Source organism: Acomys russatus, chromosome 32 (genome assembly GCF_903995435.1).
Source record: "Acomys russatus chromosome 32, mAcoRus1.1, whole genome shotgun sequence".
In the NCBI taxonomy this organism is placed as follows: Eukaryota; Metazoa; Chordata; class Mammalia; order Rodentia; family Muridae; genus Acomys; species Acomys russatus.
Genome location: NC_067168.1, coordinates 10961673 through 10983300, shown reverse-complemented (window position 1 = coordinate 10983300; position 21628 = coordinate 10961673). Strand labels below are relative to the sequence as shown.

The 21628-nt window shown below is 39.3% G+C and overlaps 1 pseudogene; it reads right to left on the bottom strand.

Annotated features, from left to right (window-relative positions):
• Positions 1-616: 616 nt before the first annotated feature.
• LOC127183863 (ubiquitin-conjugating enzyme E2 variant 2-like) lies at positions 617-16605 on the bottom strand (annotated as a pseudogene).
• Positions 16606-21628: the final 5023 nt, after the last annotated feature.

Below are 21628 nucleotides of genomic sequence, written 5' to 3'. Positions count from 1 at the left end.
TGTTTTATTAAAGACTAAACAAATTATCATGTCTATTACATGTAACAAGCAGGAACATCTTTTAACAGAAATTCATCAATCCACACAAATGTCTTTGTATTATAAATACAGGTATCAAAACTATCCTGAACCTAGTTTTGATACCAATAGTAGTCAGCATGCAAACCACTTCAAGAAGTAACACAATGTGTGACTATTCATTATACCTACTACTTTAAACAATTCCAACCACAGCTCTGAGCATGATGGACAAAGTCTGCCATACCTGTTCATTCTTGAGGCTTTACTTTTCAGAAAGACAAAGCTTTCCATGGCCATCTGACACTGACACTCCTTTGCCATGATTTTGTCTTGAAAATCTGATTTCAATTTTGAATACTTCAGGTTCATGTTAAAGTGACAGTGCTTTAAGTAGTGAAAGAAAGATTTTGCTGCACTTCTTGCTATCTGACAACAAAATAGGTGTACATATATTAAATATATTCTTACAACTGTCTGGGTCATGTTTACCAACAGCAATTCTTTTACTTAATGTATAGGTATTCTGCATGGTGGTATTTAATCGAGACATTAACATGAATAGAAGGTTGTTGATTTAAGATGTTTGCACCCACTATTAGTTGTTGTATCTCTGCCCTTCTGGTGGCTGTCGAAGTTTCATATTTTATTTGGACATTATTAGACATCTTAGCTCTTGAAGTACAACTTTAATGCTATAGGAATTTTGCTGTTTTTCTATTACTGGTATGTTCTGTGCATCCAGCATTCCACTGGAATTATTGACTCGATACTTGTTCATTTTTATTATAAATCTAACCGGTGGAGGAGTTTCTGGGTATTTAGATCCGCATTCTACTTTCAGGTTATATATTCTGTTTTCCTATTTTGTACTTGGTGACCCAAAAATCATGATTGTCTAACTTGTATCCTGTCTTCATCATCTCCAATGCCCCAGCTAACTGTACCATTACCTACTCCTTTATGTCCTCCTTCAAGCTCTTCCAACAAGTGAAAATTATGAGGAACTTTAACTCCTGTGGAGACCCTATGTTCTGCTAACAGACCAATACTTTCCTTTTTTAATAAACACAGTTTAAAGAAAATAAAAGAAGATATGGTGAAGGCATCATGACACCTATTTTCCTTTTACACTGCACATATTCTCACAGCTCTGGAAGAGAAAGAGCCCCAGGAGACATCTTGCTTCCCATGCTTTCAGTGTCTTAGCAATCAGTCGCTCAGAGAACTTCTTGGTGCTGTGGGTGTCTAAATTGTCTACCTTATACTCTGCAGTTATAAAAATCACCACATTGTGGCCCTCTGTTCTTTTCAGTTTCCTTTTGCGTTAGAACCCACTTCTCTGCTTTGGATGTTTTCAACCTGAATATTATTTCTTTGGTCTTACTTACTGCTATACTTTTTTTTTTTAACTACTATACTTTTAAATCCATTCTGTGTTAGAAATTTTTATGAATCAAATGAAAACACAGGATCAGTTTCTACAGATTCTGATTTGGCACTTAAAAATTTTAAAGGGTTTATTTATATTTTATATGTGTACATGTTTTGCCTCCATGTGTCTCTGTGCAGTGCTCATTGAGGCCATGGGGAGGCCATGGGATCACTTGGAGATATAGATAGGTGTGAGCCACCATGTGGGTGCTGGACATCATCTCTTGGTGATCTGCAAGAGCAGCCAGTGCTCTGAATCACCGAATCCCTGATGCTTTTAAAAGGGATTCTTAGGAGATTTTCATTTTTATTGCCAGTTGATTCACACACTAATTCACACATGAGTTTCTCCCTTTTAGCCCAGCTTTTATTAGCCTCCCATTAATGAGTTTTTTTTTGTTCCTTACCACTATGAACAGGATGGGGTTGATGCAGAATTTCCCCAGCCTATTCTCCTGAATTTAGTTTATGAAGCTCGAACCAAATGTAAAATCATAAAATTAAAAGAATCACTAGGGTTATGTAGTGTGTAATTCAATTACTTCTAGGCAACCAGGGTCAGCTTTGCATGGTTTGGGTTGACTTAGCACTTAAAAGTGAGTCAACAGCAGTTTATGTAGGCACTTGTACCTGAGGAAGCCAGGCTGGTAATTGATCCATGATGTATGTGACACTGCATAACAAGAGCTGTCATAGATGATCACGGTTGGTTTCGTACAGTTTTCAATGTAGATCTATTGTTGATTGTGGAAGCCTTACTTTATTATACTTCTTGGTAACAGGTCGATCCTGACTTATGTTTAAACAGAATATGGTCCTTGTTCATAATTGTTCCTATGCATTTATTATAACACATTTTCCTCTATATAATGGAAGTTACTTTAAGAACTGGGAAGTAAGTGCCATAATTGCCATTATTTTCAATTTTCTTCATTTTTGGAGAAATGCCCAGTAAAATACCACTTTTCTTAATTAGACTTTTTTTTTTTTAAATTTGCACAAGGAACTTATTTTTTTAATCTTTCCTAGCATTTACAAGTATCACTAAAGAAATTATTATCACAAACAGTTAAAAAGTCAAATTACTTATTATTTAGATGTTGAGGAGCTGATTGAATATATTGATATTCTTTCATTCTCTATTAATAATTAATCATCTATCAGAAACTACTGAAATAAAGTAACTCTGGGAGGGCTTTTCCTACAGAGTGAAGATCTATCCTGAGCATCTTCTGCGTCTGCTTAGAGCCCTCCTTTAGCTTGATGGACTGAGCCATGTAGGTTGTATTGTTAGTTTTGAGTTTTGATATTATTTTCTCACATAAGATGTACAAAGACATCCTAGTGAAGAATCAAAGAGAAAAGTGAAAATCATTTATAACCTTATTAGGAATTATTCTGTTTTAGTAGATGTCTAGAAATGGGACTTAGTTCCTGATTAGATAGCTTGGTTTAGGGTTTATTGTCTTAGGCATTGTAGACTCGTGTGTGTGTGTGTGTGTGTGTGTGTGTGTATGTCTGTGTGTGTGTTTGTATGTGTGTGAGTATTTTTCCAGTTGTTCTTTTTACCTCAGTGAGAACAATAACTTAAGTTTTCCCTAAAATACCTTGAATATACTTTAAGAAGAGCTTCAACATAAGCACTCATGCATCCTCTGTGGGAAATGAAGCAAGACCATTTAATCTTTGCTGATAATGTTGGTATTTCATCTAATAGGAAATGTTAATGTGTCTTGGATTTTTACATTTTTCTAAGACTCATTTAAATTTACATGACTAGAATTCTGTAAAAGCTTACAAATATAGACAGGTTATTTGTCAATATTATGAAACTTTGTAACTCTATACTTCCTCCTCACCCCCATTTCCAGAGCTTCCAAAATTCTGCCCCTTAAGATGCCTTTTTGGTTAATATCCTTATGTAGTTTACATTGGTCTTTTCTGCAATGATTTTTTTGGGGAGAATTTTGGAGTCACAGAGAAACACAATTTTGGTTTGGATAACATCTGCTCCTTATTTCTGTATCCAAAATTCTGTAGTTTTTATATTGATTTGTTCTTACAAATAACTATGATCCTTTTTTCTTCCCATTCATTTTCTATGAACTGCACAATGGACCATTTTGAAATTGTAGGATGAAAGGAAAGGATCAAATTTTGTAGATTATACATACATACATACGTACATACATACATACATACATTTTTTTTAACCACAAATTGAGGCAAGGTCTTGCTCTGTAGTTGAGTTTTGTCTGGAACTTTGCAGCACATATTTAATTTTAGATCCTCTTGTGTTGGGTGCCCATGTAAAAAGATTATTGGCATGCAACTTTTTACTATAGTTTCTTGTTCTCCTTCCTAACTCCACATCACAACTTCTGGGTTATGAGGCATTTGTTCAAATGGAAAGTTTCTGAAAAAGACAAGAAAACCTCGTGTTTGTGAATTTATTTCATGAAATGTATCAAGTAGAAAGTGCTCTGCTAAACATTTGACTAAAGTTGAGATTCTGTTCCACTCTCCCCAAAGTTGATGCTGTTTAAGAATTCTCTCTGCTCTGTTATAATTATTATCTGCAAAATTTATATTTGATTCAACTTTAAATGTGTCCCAATTTTGCCTTAATAGACATCATCAATATTTCAAATGCCCTGTTGTAGAATCATTTGAGATTCCTCTGTTATTTGGATCTCTGGCAGTGACATTTTGCCATTTGATGTGCTACTCATGGCACACACACACACACACATATTTACTGGGCAGCAGATTCATCATTTGGAGCATTAATGTTCTGGGTACCTTGTGTTAGGAAGGCATCTCCTTAGGAATGTTCTTTATTTGTCATTTATAATGTGCTACTGAGTTCATTTTAGCCAGTTTTCTCCAGTTTCTTCCCCTTTCTCTCAGCATTATTTTTGGTTCTCTTGTCTACAGCATTGCATTTGAAGATTTCTCTTACATCTGCTAGCACTCCTCTGTATTTCCCCAGACACTTTGCCTGACCTTATAGTATAGGGTTGGAAAGAGAAGGAAGATTTTCACTTCAGCTTAGTTTACTATCTGAACCTAAAATCATAGTATAGAACAAAATATCTGCCCTTGGTGGACACTGGTTCTTCTTGCTCTCCATTCTTTTCTCGTATTTTTTTCTAATTTGATTCATAGTGAGGAACAGAATAATCACTTTCTTAGTCCCCCCTGCAGTTAGGAATGGCAATGTATGATTCTCACCAGTCAGACTAGTAAGGATAGAAGAAGCGTCTGGTGCTGTCCGCTGCCACTTTGCCTAACTTTGATACTGACTTAATGTCTAGAACTACAGCAACTGTGGTGACTGTGGGGTGACAAGCATGAAGACAAAAGCCAGTGTGTAAGGAGAGAGGAAGGGGAGCTGCACAGACCATCAGGAACAGCTGTCAGGAAACACAGTTCTGCTTGCAGAGACTTACTCTGTACGTCATGGTCAGTTGGCTTTTTAAAAATACTTTTATTTTATTACACATGTATAAGACAAACTACATACAGCAGGGAGAACCATGTGACAATCATGAGAATAATGAGTTCTATACATGTTACATTCATAGTGACTTGGCCATCTGCATTCGTCTCGTTTGAAGTAAGTGTTTTTCCTGTCTAGTTGGGTCTAAATTTCTGAATGAGATTCAATATTTATCCTATCTCAACTCTAATAGCTTAACTTCTTTATCTTGATCTAAAACAATCTTGTCCCCTAACCAACTAAGCTTGGTTGTAAAACTATACTATCTTGTCTTCAGTGCCCCTCAGAGACTTGAGAAAGAGTAAAACTTAAATTCCTAAGTGAACCAGCTGTGTGGAATAGCTTCCAAAATGTATAAATTGACTTAAGACAGTTTACTGCCTGACCAGTCACCCAAAACACTTTATAACGTTGGAGCTTCATCTTCAGCTTTCTGGCCTGATATTTCTGCCAGACTTGTTCACAAGACAGGAACTATTGAGGACTTGTTTATCCTGACTTGGCAGAGTGCGGCCATCGACTCTGCCTGCATCTAAGTTGCCCATTTTTAGGCAGATTCTCTTTGTGGCAGGAATGAGGACATTTTGCCCAGTGGCTATTTCGCCACCTTTGAAGCCATGTCGATTAGGAGGGTCTTTGATGCTCATCATCTTCTTTGAGGTTGGCTGGGTGTTGTCAGGAGTTAACTTGTCTTGTTGTTGAAGAAATTTAGCATTATAAGAACAGCTTTAAATGCCATATTCTGTGTGTCTCTGAGGCTTTGGAAGACCTTATTCAACTATTTTACCTCATAGCCTAAGTCTAACAGATAGATATGACTCTATCAGTACATGAGGTCAGTTGGCTTTTTGTTGTTGTTGCTTTATTGTGACTAAGAGTACTCCTAATTAATATACATCTCTAGTAGCTTGTTTTTATTAGGAAATAAAATAAAAGTAGGAGAGATTCTCCACCCCAAAGCTTTCCAAATTGTCTGAGGATGTTTGAAGAGTAATTGATTAGAGAAATACAGTTAACAGAAACTCTTAGAATTTGTAGAAAATTCAGGCTTGCACTTGTACTGTGATTTTAAACTGCTGGCATTGAGTGTAGTTGACTCATTAAAACTCTGTGTAAATTTGTTTGTTTATTGTTTGACATACAGATGTTTGCTCACCTATTGGGTTTAATGAACAGAGCTGCACATTGTTTCTGGTTTTTAACATTTACAATTTTTGGAGTTTACATTACTCATACATCAGGTTAATGTGCAGTGTTATGCAACATTTTACATTACAATTGGCCAGGTTAAACTACAGTAAATATGAAGAGCATTAAAAAGCTCAAGAAATCAATAAGGGGATTACAAATACATTTCTCAGTGGCTTAATTTTTAAAAATTTAAGTATAATTAGAATGGAGAATGGTAGAGCAATAATTTAATTTTTATATGATAAAGTCATGGAAATTTAACTTTTATGTGAAGAGCATGGGCTTGATACAGTTTCTAGAGGATGCTTTTGGTGGTCCCTCCTCACGCATCTTCCTCTTGGATTGTGCAGTGACAAGATACTACATAAGATGGCAGTAGGAGATTACAAATATTTTCTCTCATAGTGCTCCACTCCAAGAACTAGGACCGTGGGTGTAATAAACACCACCATATAACACCCGTTCTAGATTGCCAGACGGCTGGCTTATCTTCACCAACTCCATGTTCCCTTTTTAATGAAAAGAAGGAAGGTACTAATTTTGGTCTCACATACATTTTTAAAGGAATTATGCACGATGGTGTCTTTAAGTTCACTTTTCTCTGTCTAACTCTCTAACAATCTAATGTTCTATGTGTTTTTCTGGAATCCTAACTTTAAAAAGTAAGGCAGGATTTCTTAGACTCTTTTCTAATAACCAAAAACTCTATTAACATTTTTAGGGAGTAAATACTTCATTATTGTTTTCTATCATGGTTTGTTGGATTTAAGTTTCTTTCTTGAAGATGTAATAGTGTATTATTTCACTTTACTAGTGTTGTGACTCAAATCCAGACAGGGTCTTGCAAATTGTGATTTACTAGGAAATTGTAGTGTATGATTGTTATCTTTAAAAAATCAAATGTCTATCTTGTGTGGGTGTATCTTACTAATAAGTGTGCCTAAACAAGGCATGAGCAAGAATAACACCAATGGACACGCTAACACGGAAGGAGGAAAGATTGAGAGGGTTCAACTCTGAACAAACAACTCCAGGCAACTATAGTGCTGAGAGTGGGAGAGATAGTCTTCTCATGGAAGAGCACATCAACTGGTTATCCAGAACCAAATGGTCATCCCTGAAAACATATGTATGAATAATATTATACAGACAGAGAAGGTCTACATATTTAGGTACACACACACACACACACACACACACACACCCCACCACCACCATCACCACCACCTCTACCACCACCACCACCAATTAGAAAAAGAGGCCATAAACTTGAAAGACAGCAAGGGGATGGAGGGTTGCATGACAGGGTTTGGAATAAGGAAAGTGAAGGGAGAAATTATATGATTTAGGAAGAAAAAAGAAAGAAAGAAAGAAAGAAAGAAATTTAAAGGATTAATTAACATGTCCCAGGTCACACACACATGTGGAAGAGCTGACATCTGAAGGAAGGACATTTGTTTTTAAAGACTGTGCTTTTCTTGTTACACACTCAATGATTTTGTTCAGATAATATTTAAGAAAAAAAGTCCTTATTAATTGGTACTAAAATAGTTGTACTGTTTGTTGATATTTTTTACTTTGATATTTTTCACTCTCCTAAGAATGAATAACATGATCAAACTTGACACAATCTAGAAATCTGTCCATGTAACATCTTTGAGGAGAAAGGAAGAATTGTGCTCTTAAAGGGGCATTGTTTACACTAAGGAATTTGCAGCCTGGGGAGAAATAGTTCCCTCTGCTGGTAACTAACACCAATCTCATTACAGGCTCCGGAGTCTCTAGGCCTTTTGAGGATCAGGTTAAGACATTTAGCCTCAAAATTAGTGGCTGATATTTCTGACTAACTCCAGATAATAACAGCTACTTTCTAAATATTAAAATTAGCATGGATTATTTTTAATACTCTCCATTTAAAAAAGCTCAACACCCTCCAAACAAACCACCACCACCTCCTCCTCCTCTTCCACCACTTCCTCCTCCTCCTCCTCTTCCACCACTTCCTCCTCTTCCTCCTCCTCCTCTTCCTCCTCTTCCTCCTCTTCTTCCTCCTCCTCCTCTTCCTTCACCACCACCACCACCAGAAACTGGATCTGACATTTACTAGTCTGGGACTTTGGGCAAAAGGCTCAACTTCGTAAAATCCCAGCTCCTTAGTCTAGTGATACACTGAGGACTGAGTCAATGAAAGCAGCACTGGGTACAAGACTTCCTATTGAATATGTAAATGCCAGCTCTGATTACTGTGTTATTCAAAAATATAGCTGGCCTATTCAGAGAACACACACAGAGGCATATTCCACAGGAGCAAACATAACAACACTTTTAGAATATGCTTTGATTTTGAGAAGAGTTCCCAAAGACGGAAATATCTCGTCTAAGTCAAGATGTGAAGAGCACTGGTTAAGAGCAGTGGCTGCTCATGCAGAGGATCCGAGTTTGGTTCCCAATGCGCACACGGAGGCTCACAACCACCTCTAATTCAGCTCCATGGTGTCTGATGTCCTCTTCTGGTCTCTGCAGGCACCAGACATACACAGTGAACACAGCAGCATGCAGACAAAACATTCAAGCGAGTAAAGATAAATACGTATTAAAAAATAAAATGAGTGAGTGTGGGTGCTTGTGCTGGTGTGAAAGCCCCTGGTCTTTTACGTTCTCTACAACAGATAACACAGCTTGAAAAGGACACAAGACACCAAGGTCATAACCAAATCAAATGAGCTGTGTGCTGGACTGGAGCAGTAGGACTAAGCAGTGAGCTGGCCTGTGGTCAGTCGGCATTTAATCCCGGGGTTCTCTGGGCCTTTAAACATCAAAGCCCAGTTACATTCCCATTGGTTGTTGATACAGAATGTTCCGCCTCCTGGGGTTTCTGCCTGTCAGTCAGGAAATGCTAAAGGATCAGTGGGCTGCTGCAATAAACTCGGTATTCTCTCATCTTACCAGTCTTCGGACAATTTCCCATACATCTCTGAAAAAAACGAAAGCCAGTCTGATGAAGTTTAAACCTGACTATGAAAGTGTGTGAGATGATTGGATAGGAAGTTTTCATAGATTTGAGAAGTAACACTCGGAGCCCCCTTCGGGAAGGGCCACGATCAATTGGTGGTTGCGGGAAATAGCACAGTGGATGTTGCATGCCAAGTTTATAATGTGCATTCTGAGATGTGAAAACTTCCTCAGGCTTTGGCACTATGGGGAATTTAGGCCACCTCTCCTTCCTCATTCTGCTGAAGAAACCTAGTTTCACTATAAGAGAGACTCAGAGGAAACGTGGGATCCATCGGTCCTGAGATGACAGGAGCCCTTCCTGCCGCCATCAGCTCTAGAAGAAGGGTTGGATGTAGCATCCACTCTGCTGGGGTAGTTAACTGGGGTCCTACCAGAGGAAAAGACTATAGCCAACAGGTTTTAGTTGCACTCAGCTGACATATTTGAGCAATTATGAAGAATGAGAAGGAGGCATTTTCAAACATGGAAAGCAGCCTAAAGAAAAAGTTGGATGCTTGAAAGAATGCTTTGTGATAGTGAAGTAGAAAGTATCCTCCTTTTTTTTTTTTTTTTTTTTTTTTTTTTAAATTAATGTCAGAGCTGTAGGCATGACTGGGCTTTTAGATTGCTATAACTTAAGTGTTTTCCAAGAAAAAGCCACCCCATTTAAAGATCTCAGTTGTGGGCACTTTGTTCCTCCCATCACAATTACCTTTTGCTAGTTCTAGGCAGTTGGTAATGGAATTCCTGTGTCAACCCTGGCTATGAGTGATAGTCCTGGGCACTAGTGGAATACTGGGCACTGGTCATAGCCCTGGGCGGTTGTGGGAGCCCTGGCCTATATTTATGCATCATAAGGAGTCATAAAAGCATGATGGATGCTATGGTTTCCTGGTCATTTTGTTTTTTATCAATGTGTTTTGCTCCCCCTTATGCTCTACTCAAACCAATCTTCGCTCCTTACTGCATGGCACAGTTCAATCCTGTGCCATTGCTGTCCTTCCCCCTGACCTCCCTTACTTTCTTGTTTCCTGGGTAGAGAATAAATTCCTCATGGTAAGGATTAGTTTATCTTCAAACTACAAAATAGGTTTATTTAGTTTAATTTCAACCAAAAATTTGCCATTTTTATTTTCTGTTTTATCCAGGAACTTGGTTTATAACATATTTTGTTTGTCAGTTCAAAAATTTTAAAGCAAAATAAAATTCATTACTTTCAGCTTTATACCTGAATGGCAACTTCATAAAAATTACTTTCTATATTATTACTTTTACAGGCCTCTATGTGTGGTGAAAGGGTTAAATGGACTAATATGTACAAGCACATATTGTGTTAAGCAGTATCTGAGATAGTTATTTGATAAGCAGATTCACCAAATTTGAAGCTGGCTTAAAGCATACAAATTTAAGGTAGATAACATTTAATTATCATGGTCTTTATGGAATATTTATATTTTTCTTACCAAAGACTAACATAATTGTGACAAAACTAAAACCTTGGGACTATGCTAGTCTCTGCCTTGATAATATTTAAATGTTTAGAAATAGATTACAAGTCCTTAAATTTATGAGCTGCCAAAAGCTCTCTTACAGGACTATAAAGAAATAAACTAAAATCATGTTCTCATGTGTATAGGTTGACCCAACATGTTATAGTGATCCCACTGAGTCATGCTGGAAGTCACTGAGAGTGGTACTCAGTCTACCCCAAACCCCAAAGATAGTGAGTGAGTGAATTTTCTGACTGTGGGGATGAAATTATCTCACTTCTTATTTTCTTACCCAAACTCTCAAATCACAGCAACACCCTTTTCTTCCTTGATTGAAAAAGGAAATTTGGCTTTGCAAAAGCGTCCATCTGACCCTTCCCACGACGTTCTGTCCTATAATCTCAACTAGACTTTCCCATTGTTTCAGTGTGTGCAGCCGAATCCTGCCTGACACCGGAAGCGCTTTCTTCTGCTGTGACAGCTCTCCCTCCAGATATCCTTGGATTTACTGTCATGCTTCACCAAGTCTTCCATCAACGTTATCAGAGAGCCTCCCCTGGCTTTTGCTGGTAAGTTTGGGAGCTCTCTATAATTCCTTTGTTACCTGCGGTAAAAACTTGTTTGTCTGTCTGTTGGATTTAACACCTTTCCATAGGCGTCCACTCCCACTTTGTTCATGAATCTGTTCCTAGCATTTAAAACTATGTTCAGTAGAGAAAAACATCTGCTACACATTTGCTGAATGAATACATGAACCTGCCTGAGAAAATGTCGAACGCTGTCTGTGGGAAATTCTAGGTGCTGATTCGTAAGTTATGCCGCAGAGCGCGTGTACTGCCACGGCCCAGTCACGGGCTTCTCTCTCGCTGGAGTGACGTTTGGACTTACTTCCTGCCTCTCGTCTTTTCACTTTTGTCTCCATTGCTCTGTGTTCTTGTGCAGATCTGTCCGAATCAGTCTCTTAAGCTGCTTCCTGCCAAGGTTCTGCATGTTTTTAAAGTACATGGCTGTAGCCATGGGATCCGACTTCATTTGTCTTTTTCTTCTCTTCTTTCCCCCGTGTGTCCTCTCATTCTTGCGTTTGGCTGCCTGTAGAGCCCTGCACAGGCCATGCTGTTTCAGACCCCTGTGACTTGGAGTTCTCTAATGCTTGCTCTCTTTATTCTCAACCACTCACACAATTCCCTTCTGCCGTGCTTCCCTCGGAGTGTCTATGCCATACCTTCTGACGTGACGCTTAGCTAACTGCGAACTCCAGCGAGGCAGCTGCAGACTTCTGCAGGCCCCTTATGAACATCTGTCTCACTGCAAACAGTAACTTACAGCTTGCCCTCTTGGCCATTTAAGCTCTGAGGCTGGAGTCATACACACCTGGCCCATTTTTGGCCACCATCAACCTTTACTTATCTGAACTGTTGTCATGTGTGCTGACTTTTGTGTCATCGGGGAAAACTGATAGCTCAGTGTGTGTCCTCTGATCAATTTTCAGTGTTCAATGTTGTATCACAGATGGATGTAAGGAGCATTTAGAATTCTGACCGTGGGGATCCTAGTGTCACTGTGTGTGTGTGTGTGTGTGTGTGTGTGTGTGTGTGTGTGTGTTTGGCCAGGTGTAAATAGTGTCTAGCTAATTTATGTTGTTATTATACCCATTTATTTCCTTATTTGGATACTCCACAATTTATTTGCTTGTAATTACTACTCATGTGCTACTCTCTAAGCAGAACAGTTGGCATCTTCCTAAGAGCAACTGAGTCTGCCTGCAAAAGATCATCACGGCTTATTGATAGTTGATTTACCCCCTCGTAGAAGGAATAGGTCAGGGACGGTGATTGGACTGCCCCATGAGTATCTAGCCATTTTTATGCTGGATTCTTCTCAAATTGCCCCTACTCTCAGTGGTCTCAGGGGTCTCAGGGAAGGGTAGAGTTGGAGAAGACCAGCAGAAGGGGCTCACTCTGTGTGGCAGTGGGGAAGCCTCTTCCACACTCAGTGAAGATTCCAGCGGAGCTGCTTTGGGGTCAGCCATGCTCTGGTTAGGAACCTCATCCATGCTCTGTAATTAAGTCCAATAAGTTCACTGGCTTCTCAGAGTGAACTGTGGTGGATTAGTGATTTGGTTTCCAGTTAGGACTTTGTGTATAGCCCTCACTCAAAGAATTTCAGTGAACTTTTTGTTTATTGTTGATGGCGTTGTAGTGCAACTGTTGCAAATAATAGCTGCTATGAGTGGGAAGTACTCTTTAAGAGGACTGTAGCACACAGTCTATTTAGTTAACTTAAACGCTTTTCTATTTATTCTTCTAGTTTAAAAAAAAAAACAAGCGGTGAAATGTTATGCAAAATTAAATTCCCCCTTCTGTCCCTTCCTCCCTTCCTCTCCCCACTCCCTTCCTTCTTCTCTTATTTGTCCCAGTTGCTCGGTGTCAAATCTGTAGTTTATACCTTGTGGTTGGTGGAGGCATACAGGCTTACTGTGGAGCTAGCACAATGGGTCACACCCTGTTGCTTCTTTTTCCACACTGCTACTTGCCTGATTTGATGCACTAATGAGCCATGAAATATTCTTCTGCTAATTTAACTCAGGGAGACCACTGGGGATTTGTCTCAAAACTTGAGACAGAGAGGTGCTTAGCTTATGGATTAACTCACTGAAATATATTTTTTTCCTTTGTAAAACAAAAACAAAAACCCCAAACAAATAAAAGAAACTCATTTAACAAACCAATCAACAAAACCAAGTAGAATTGTATGCTAATTATCACATGATTTAATTACATTTATATGAGCATTGAATTATTTAGTTGTAATTTAGACCTGAACAAAAGACAACATTTTGTAAAATAATAGAATCCCAAAACAGTTCAAATTTCCTGGTAACTCAAATAGTGCTTGCTTACAGTGTTTGTCCTAATTAATTTAAATCAAGAAATTTCAGTTTAGCAGTTTGCTATTTGTCTTAGCGTTTCCACTGCTGTCTTAATTTGAGTTTTATTGCTGTGAAGTGATGACACCATGACCACAGAATTTCTTATAAAGGAAATATTTAACTGGGCCTGGCTTACAGTTTCAGAGGTTTAGTACATTTTCATCATGTAGGGAAGCATGGCAGCACACAGGCAGACATGCTGCTGGAGGGGCCAGGAGGTCTACCCCTGGATCCTTAGGAAGGAAAAAGGAGACTGTATGTAACACTTGGTGTAGCTTGAGCATAGGAGACCTCAAAGCCCACTCCCACAGTGACACACTTCTTCTAAAGAGGCCACACCTACTCCCACAAGGCTACACCTTCCAATAATGCCACTCCCTATGAACCAAGCATTCAAACACAGGAGTCTATGGAGGCCATACTTATTCAAACCACCACATTGTTTTTCTTTTTTAAGACATTATTATTATTATTATTATTATTATTATTATTATTATTATTATTATTATTATTCAGAACTGGTTTGTCTTATCTAAATAAAAATAGTACCTAAATAAAAATGTCTATGTAAATTAAAATGAAATATTATAGGAATGATAAACCTTTTATTTGCACAGATTTACCTTTCAATAGATAAATAACAATTTTAAGAAAGATACTATTTTTTAAACCTTTTTATTGGTTCTTTGTGAATTTCACATCATGTATCCCAAGCCCACTCATCTCCCCTTGCATTCACTACCCACTCTTGCAACTTCCTGCCAAAAGAGAAAAAAGAAGTCTCATTGTTGAAGCTGTAGTGTGTAACAATGGGTCCCACAGTATACCCCTTTATCCATACTTTTTTGCTTGAAAATGCTCATTGCAGTGCCTACTTCTACACTATCAATACTGGAACTTCACTGAGACTTCTCTTGGAAATCCTGTTGTTGCCTTGTGTCGTGGAGATCCTGTAGTTTTGGATCTATAGGACAGGCCCCTTCATGTGCTCAAGCGGTTCATTTGATGAGGTAGATGTTGGGGTGTGCCGATTGAAAGTCCTGGATCTGGGCCTAAGAGTTATCTGAGCAGGTCAGTCTGCTCTTCCGCACCTACCCCTCGGGGCCAGCTTTTCTGTCCTGCCCGGGCTGGCCTATGTAATTGCCACAGCCAACAGGGGACAGAACCAGATCTCTTATTCTCATGCCCTTGGAGCTGGCTCACCTGAAAGCCCTGAAACCAGGGCCAGTTCTACCCTGATGATCAGGTGGGGAGCAGGGCCCACTCTCCCAAGTGCTGTAGCACGTGAGGGGTAGGGCCAGCTCTTCTGCCTTCATGACCGTGGAGCCAGAGAAAGATATTATTTTAAATTCTTTAAAAAAGTTTGTATTAGGAACTGGAGAGATGGCTCAGCAGTTAAGAATGCTTGCTGTTCTTGCAGAGGACTGAAATCTGGCTTCTAGCACCCATATCAGTCAGCTCATGACTGCATGACACTCAGTTCCAGGGCATCAGATACTCTTTACTGGCCTCCTCAGACACTTGCACACCTGTGCACACACCTAGACACACACACAGATGTACATAAAATCATGAATTACTTACATTACTTTATTGTAATTGGTAGTGGCAGTGTGCACATGTGTGTGCCGTAGCCTATGTGTAGTGCTCACAGGGCAGTTCTTGGGCATTGAGTTGACTCTCTTTTTCCACCATGGGTTCAGTGGATCAAGCTCACATCAGCAAGTTTGCACAGCAAATACTTTACCAATGAGTCATTTCAGCAAAGTTAAAAAAATAACATTATAGGGGCTGGAGAGGTTGCTACGAAGTTAAGAGCACTGACTGCCCTTCCAAAGGTCATGAGTTCAATCCCCAGAAACCACATAGTGGCTCAAAACCGTTTGTAATGACATCTCGTCTCCTCTTCTGGCTTGCAGGCAGAATACTGTATACACAATAGATACATCTTTTAAAAATGTCATTATAAATTTTAAGTGTTATTAATTTTTTGTAGTGAAAAGGTTTTTCGAGGTATTAGAACCTCTAAATTATAGCAGGTGGTGGTGCATGCTTTTAATCACAGAACTTTGGAGGCAGAGGCAGGTGGATCTCTGAATTTGAGGCCAGCCTGGTTTACAGAGTGAGTTCCAGGACAACCAGGGTTACACAGAGGAATCCTGACTAAAACAAACAAACAAACAAACAAACAAAAAGGAATCTTTAATTTAATTAGCTAAAGTTAATTTAATTTAGCTAACAGAATGTAGAATTGGCAGTTTATTGACTACATTGATAAATTTAACTGTGTTTTTAGTGTACTCATTCCTCTAGTTTTACTAAACCCAAAGTTTAGTTTAGTTTAGTTTTTTAAAGCAAAGACTATTTGCCTTCTGCTCTGTTCCCTGGTGCTTCTCTGACCAGAGGTAGCCACCCCCCTGGCCCTCAAATAAATCTTTCATGTGAGGTTTGTTGTGTGGTCTGACTTTATGACATTCCTTGGTTCCCAGTTGCCAGGATACCTTTCAGAGCAGAGCTGTGAGACTTTTGCTGTGGAACTCTTCCCCTGTCAGAGCAGATCTGTTACACTTGTCTTGGGGAGCCTTTCCCCTGCAGCTGGAGCAAGCTGTAACATTTCTGTCGGGGAAGCCTTTCCCTTCAGAACTGCAACACTGACAGTGTCATGGTTTTATGTCATGTTTTCTTCTTTTTTTAAAAATAAAAATGCTTACTCTCTGCCATCACATGTTGGAAGTGTGTAATATGTTCTTTATTTTATAAGAACTTATAGTTAAGATACTTTGGATTTTTAAGTGTTGGAGTTAAAAAAAAAAGACTATTGTCAACTTTACACAATCTAGAATGCAGGGAAGAGTCTCAGGAGGAACTTACCTAGCTTGAGTTGGCCTGCGGACATAGCTGTGGAGGATAATCTGATTGCATGAACTGAAGTGTGAAGAACCATCTACTGTGCCATCATACCCTAGGAAAGGACTTATGAACTGGGCAGGAGTGGAGACCGTGAGCTGGACACTAACATGCATGCTCTTTGCTCTCTGTGTCTTCATTGTGGTTGTGAGTGACCAGACCCTGGGACTTTCCCAATATATCAGTCAGAGATTTGGAATTGGGAGCTAAATAAGTCCTTTATCCCTTAAGTTGACTTTGTCAGAGTATTTTATTACAGAAATGATATAAAGACTTTGTGGTGATGCACGCCTTTAGTCCCAGCACTCTGGAGGCAGAGGCAGGACGATCGCTGTGAGTTCGATGCCAGCCTGGTGTACAAAACAGGCCGAGGACTGCCAAGATTACACAGAGAAACCCTGTCTCAAAGAAAGACATTGTGTACCCATATGTATAAATAAGTGTGAGTGTGTTTATCCATGCATGTACTTGTGGAGACCAGAGCTTGATGGGCGTGTGTGTTTTCCTCAAAAACTTTTTTTTAGAGAAGGTCTCTCACCCTGTTTTTTGAGACAAGGTCTTTCACCAAACATGAAGCTTACCATTTGGGCTAGACTGATTGGCCATCTAGCTCTGGCTGCCTCTCAGTCCAGCCATGTGCACATGCGCGCGCACGCGTGTGTGTATGGATCACTATGCTTGGCTTTACATGGGTGCTGGGAATATGAGTTAGGTTCTTATGTTTGTGAAGCAAGTACTTTGTCCACTGAGCCATCTCCACAGTTCAAAATTCTCTTTCGAAACTCACTTTAAACAGGCACTTGTTTTTCTCAGTGTTTTATATTTGGTTATATTTTTCAACTATTATTTGCAATGCTAACATGAATGGTCCTCAATTTTCATCTTTTTTCTTACTTTTTTTACTATTATATTATTTTGTTAATAATAATAATTATTTAATTTAATTGAATAATTTAATAAATAAATTAATAATATTAGTAATATTGTTAGGAAACTGGGACAGAGGGGAGGACATCCTATTGGGACTCTAGATCAGAGAAGCATGGGAGAATGGCAAAGTAGAAGGATCCAGAGGGTCCTAGAAACCTACAAGTATTTTTGTACAAATATTACACAAGTTTTACTCAGTTGTCACATCTTTTTAGTTACTTTTTCTCAGGTCAGATAGTGCTACTTAATTTCCTTTTAAAACTAGCTTGGAAAAAAAAAATAAAACTAGCTTGGGCACATGTTCCTATTATTAATCTTGTCTCGCTTCGGTTAAGAAAACCAAGCAACTTCAGTCATGTTGATAATGCAGACTAAATCACTTCTATCCTGCTTTATCCTGAGCCTGCTTTATAAAAATGTGTAAATCCTCAGTTTTAGTTTTTGTTTTTCCTACCTCTCTTTTTTTCTGCACTAAACAAAATCCTGCTATGAAATGATGGAAAGGATGCCAGGAAAAAAGAATCTATATTCAATATTACTGGAGTAATTTCAGTAATTATCTAATAATCAATTAGAGAAATCAATGTGGTGATTCCTCAAAAAACTAAAAAATGGAATTGCTGTTTGCGCCTGCCATTCCACTCTGGGGTATTGACCCAAAGGAGTCAAAGTCAAAATACAACAGACACCAATATACACATTTTTTATTGTGCTATTATTCATAGTAGCCAAAGTATGAAAACAACCCAGGTGTTCATCAGTAGATGAATGGCCAAAGAAAATATGCTGTTAATATATGATGTGGAGTATTATTCATAAAGAAGAATGAAATTATTTAAATTCTTCTTTTAGATAGAACTAGAGACTATTGGTAAGCAAAATAAGCCAAACTTAGATAAATATTGCATATTTTTCAAATGTGGTTGTCAACTTGACTACATCTGGAATTAACTAAAACCTAAAAAAAAAAAAAAAAAAAAAAAAAAGGAGGGCACACCTGTGAGGGATTTTTGCTTAATTTGCAGTAGGAAGATCCATTTCTCTTCCAGATCTTGAGGTGGGAGGGAAGACTCACCTTTAATCTGGGCCACACCTTCTTCTGGAAGCCTTCCTAAGAGTACTGAGGAAAGAAGCATTTCCTTCTTGCTTGCTTGCCCTCACTTTACTAGCAAGCTCTTTCCTTTTCTGGCATGGAGAACCGTATGAAAACATCAAATGTTTGTAGAATGGAGTACTCGATATAAATTTAAACTTATTTTATATGCACCAGTTAAGAAAGAATAAACATTGTTATTCAGGTAACAGTTCTCCATACAAAAGAACAGCTTCAGAACTGAAATTTAAAACTTATTTAACAGGTTTTGGTGGAAATAGTTTAATAAGAAAGGGAGTCGGCATGCCCCTGTACCCAATGGAGACAGTCAGTATCATCCATTATGTAAATAGGAAAAACCAAAATCCAATGGTTGGGGGAAAATCTCTGACTATATGGAGATGTGGGTTGGCTATGGGAGGAGGAAAGATTTTATTTTAGCTTAACTTTTTATAGTCCCTCATGAACAGAAATCAAGGTAGGAACTCAAGGCAGGAACTTGAAGGCAGGAACTGAAGTGGGGTCCGTGGGGGAATGCTGATTATTGGCTTGCTTCCCATTATTTGCTCAGCCTGCTTTCTTATACAACCAGTGATCACATGTCCAAGGGTGTCATAGCACACAGTGGGCTGGGCCCTCCCACACCAAACATTAAGCAAGAAAATGCCCCCATAGGGTTGCCTACACGTCAATATGTTGGTGACATTTTTAAAAATTTCTTTTTAAAAATTCTCTTTACAGCCTGATCGTAACTCCCTCCCTTCTCTCCTCCAGGTCCTTCCTCTCTCTCCCCCATCTTCCTTGCCTACTCCTCAGAAACGGGACTCCCTCCACTAACCCTCGTTGGCACACCAAGTTACATTAGGACTTACTAAGGCTGAGCAAGGCAGCCCTGCCAGAGGGCCAGAGAAGCAGGCAACAGAATACATGTCAGAGACAGCCCCTGCTCTCCTTAGTAGGAGATCCACATGAAGACTACGCTGCCCCCTCCCTAGCTTCACCTAATGTCTGGTTATGAATTTCAGCATCTATTTCAGTCTGCTACTAGGTGGAGCCTCTCAAAGGACTGCTATGCTAAGCTCTCGTCTGCAAGCATAGCAGAGTATCATTAATAGCGTCAGGCAGGGGCTGGCTATCGCCCACGGGGTGGGTCTCAGGTTGGGCCAGGCATTGATTGGACATTCCCTCGATCTCTGCTCTAACTTTATCCCTGCACATCTTGCAGGCAGGGTAAATTTTGGTTGAAAGTTTTTATGGGTGGGAGTTGTTCCTCTCCCTCCACTAGAAGTCATGTCTGGCTAGAAAGTGGCCTCTTCTGACTCCATGACTCCTGCTATTAAGAGTCTCAGCTAGAGTCATCCCCAAATCCTCTCAGGAGCCTACCCTGTCATGGGTCTCAAGCTTGTATCAACGGTGCCCCCACCTTCAGTTTCTCTTTTCTGGGAGGAGTGTTCTAAAGGTTCAAGAATAATCACATACGCCAAGAAGAGACCATGGAAAAACCCAGTGAACATTCATTGCTGCTGGCAACAATAATGATATGTCTCAGAAAGTCCAGTCCTGGGGCTTCACGGTATCTGGAGGAGTTCCAAAGGCTTTTCCTCTGAGAGGTCATAAAAAGGCCATTTTAGAAAGAGGCCATTTCTATGTGTTCTTTTAGATACCTGACACACAATGCAAGTGTAATAAAATAGTACATAAAATGATACCTCTGGAGAAAGACTGCATTTTAGACTTCCATTTTCCTCACCACACAACAGAATGTGAAAGCAAGGCAAGAGAGATAAGAGGTGTGCAGTCCCAGCAGTGCATTCCGTGTGGAGCTGGGATGTTAATGGGAATATATTCTGTTTTTTGTGAAAATTGAGGCAGTCCCTTCATAGATAGTTTTCAGAGTTTTACCAGTGTTTGTTTCAAATTTTTTGCTAAGGGTGCCTGCACTGGTATGTGAATGGTTGTGGAGAAACAGAACAAAACCTAAGGTTTAAAACACTAGACTTTGTGGGTGCACCTCCCTGCCATAATTAGAAGCCACAACCTCACAGCAGACACTCTGGTCCTCTGTCCTTAAAACTTCCATCCCCTCCTCCAAGATGTGCCCTGAGTCTTAGGTTTAGGGGTTGCATTGTAGATGTACCAATTGTGGATGGGCACCTCACATTCACTTATCTTCTTTATGTTGATCTGTTGTAGACTTCTGTAATGGTCTCCATCTGCTTCAAAGAGATGGTGGGTAAGGGCTACATTCCCAGGTGGTTACTGCTAAATGCACGCACGCACACACACACACACACACACACACACACACACACGCACACACACTCACACACACATATATATGAGCTACAGTAAATGGACTCAGTATACACACACACACCAAACCACAAATGACACACTCCTTTGTGTGGAACAGTAACAAAGTCGAGAGAGATTGTGATGAGTTGGAGGGAGAAGAGTGGGGTGAAAGTGCAAATACAGTGATCCTGTGTGACATTCTTAAAAACAATAAGATAAATATTACACAGTAAATTCCAGACATTAACAGACCCAGTGACCAGTACCATCTGGAATATTTTGTAATGGAGATGACATCCATATATGACCTGTTCTGTAGAAGACTGAACATACCAGGAGACCTATCTGTTGCACCTAGTACAAAGTGAAAATGAATTTCAAGGTGCTGCTAGTAGAGCATTAAGCTAATGTAGGGTTCTCTGGGTCTAGGGAACTTTGGAAGTATGGGACTTTGTGTGTGATGCAAGCTCTGGCATTGTCAGTGCTTCTTTCTTTCTTTAAACTGGCTGGGTCTGCTCTTGTATTATGCACAGATAGAATCTGGTAAGCATCTGGTGACCCTGAGTCATCAGTCTGTATCATTCAAGTGGCTGAGAATTTCTTGGGTCCCCACAGATGAAAGCAAGTTTAATCTGTGATAAAATGGAAAGAAACTGACAGTGCACCAAGACAAAAGAGAAAGGCATGGCATGAGACCTTAGGTACCTGTGGCAGGAAGATTGCCTCTCTGAGGACACCTCAGCAAAGTGGTCTAGTAGAAATGGAGTCTAGAATTTAAAAAATTGTTTGCTTATGTTTTATATTAGGGTAGAACTTCTTAAGACAAAAAGATGACTGTGATCTAC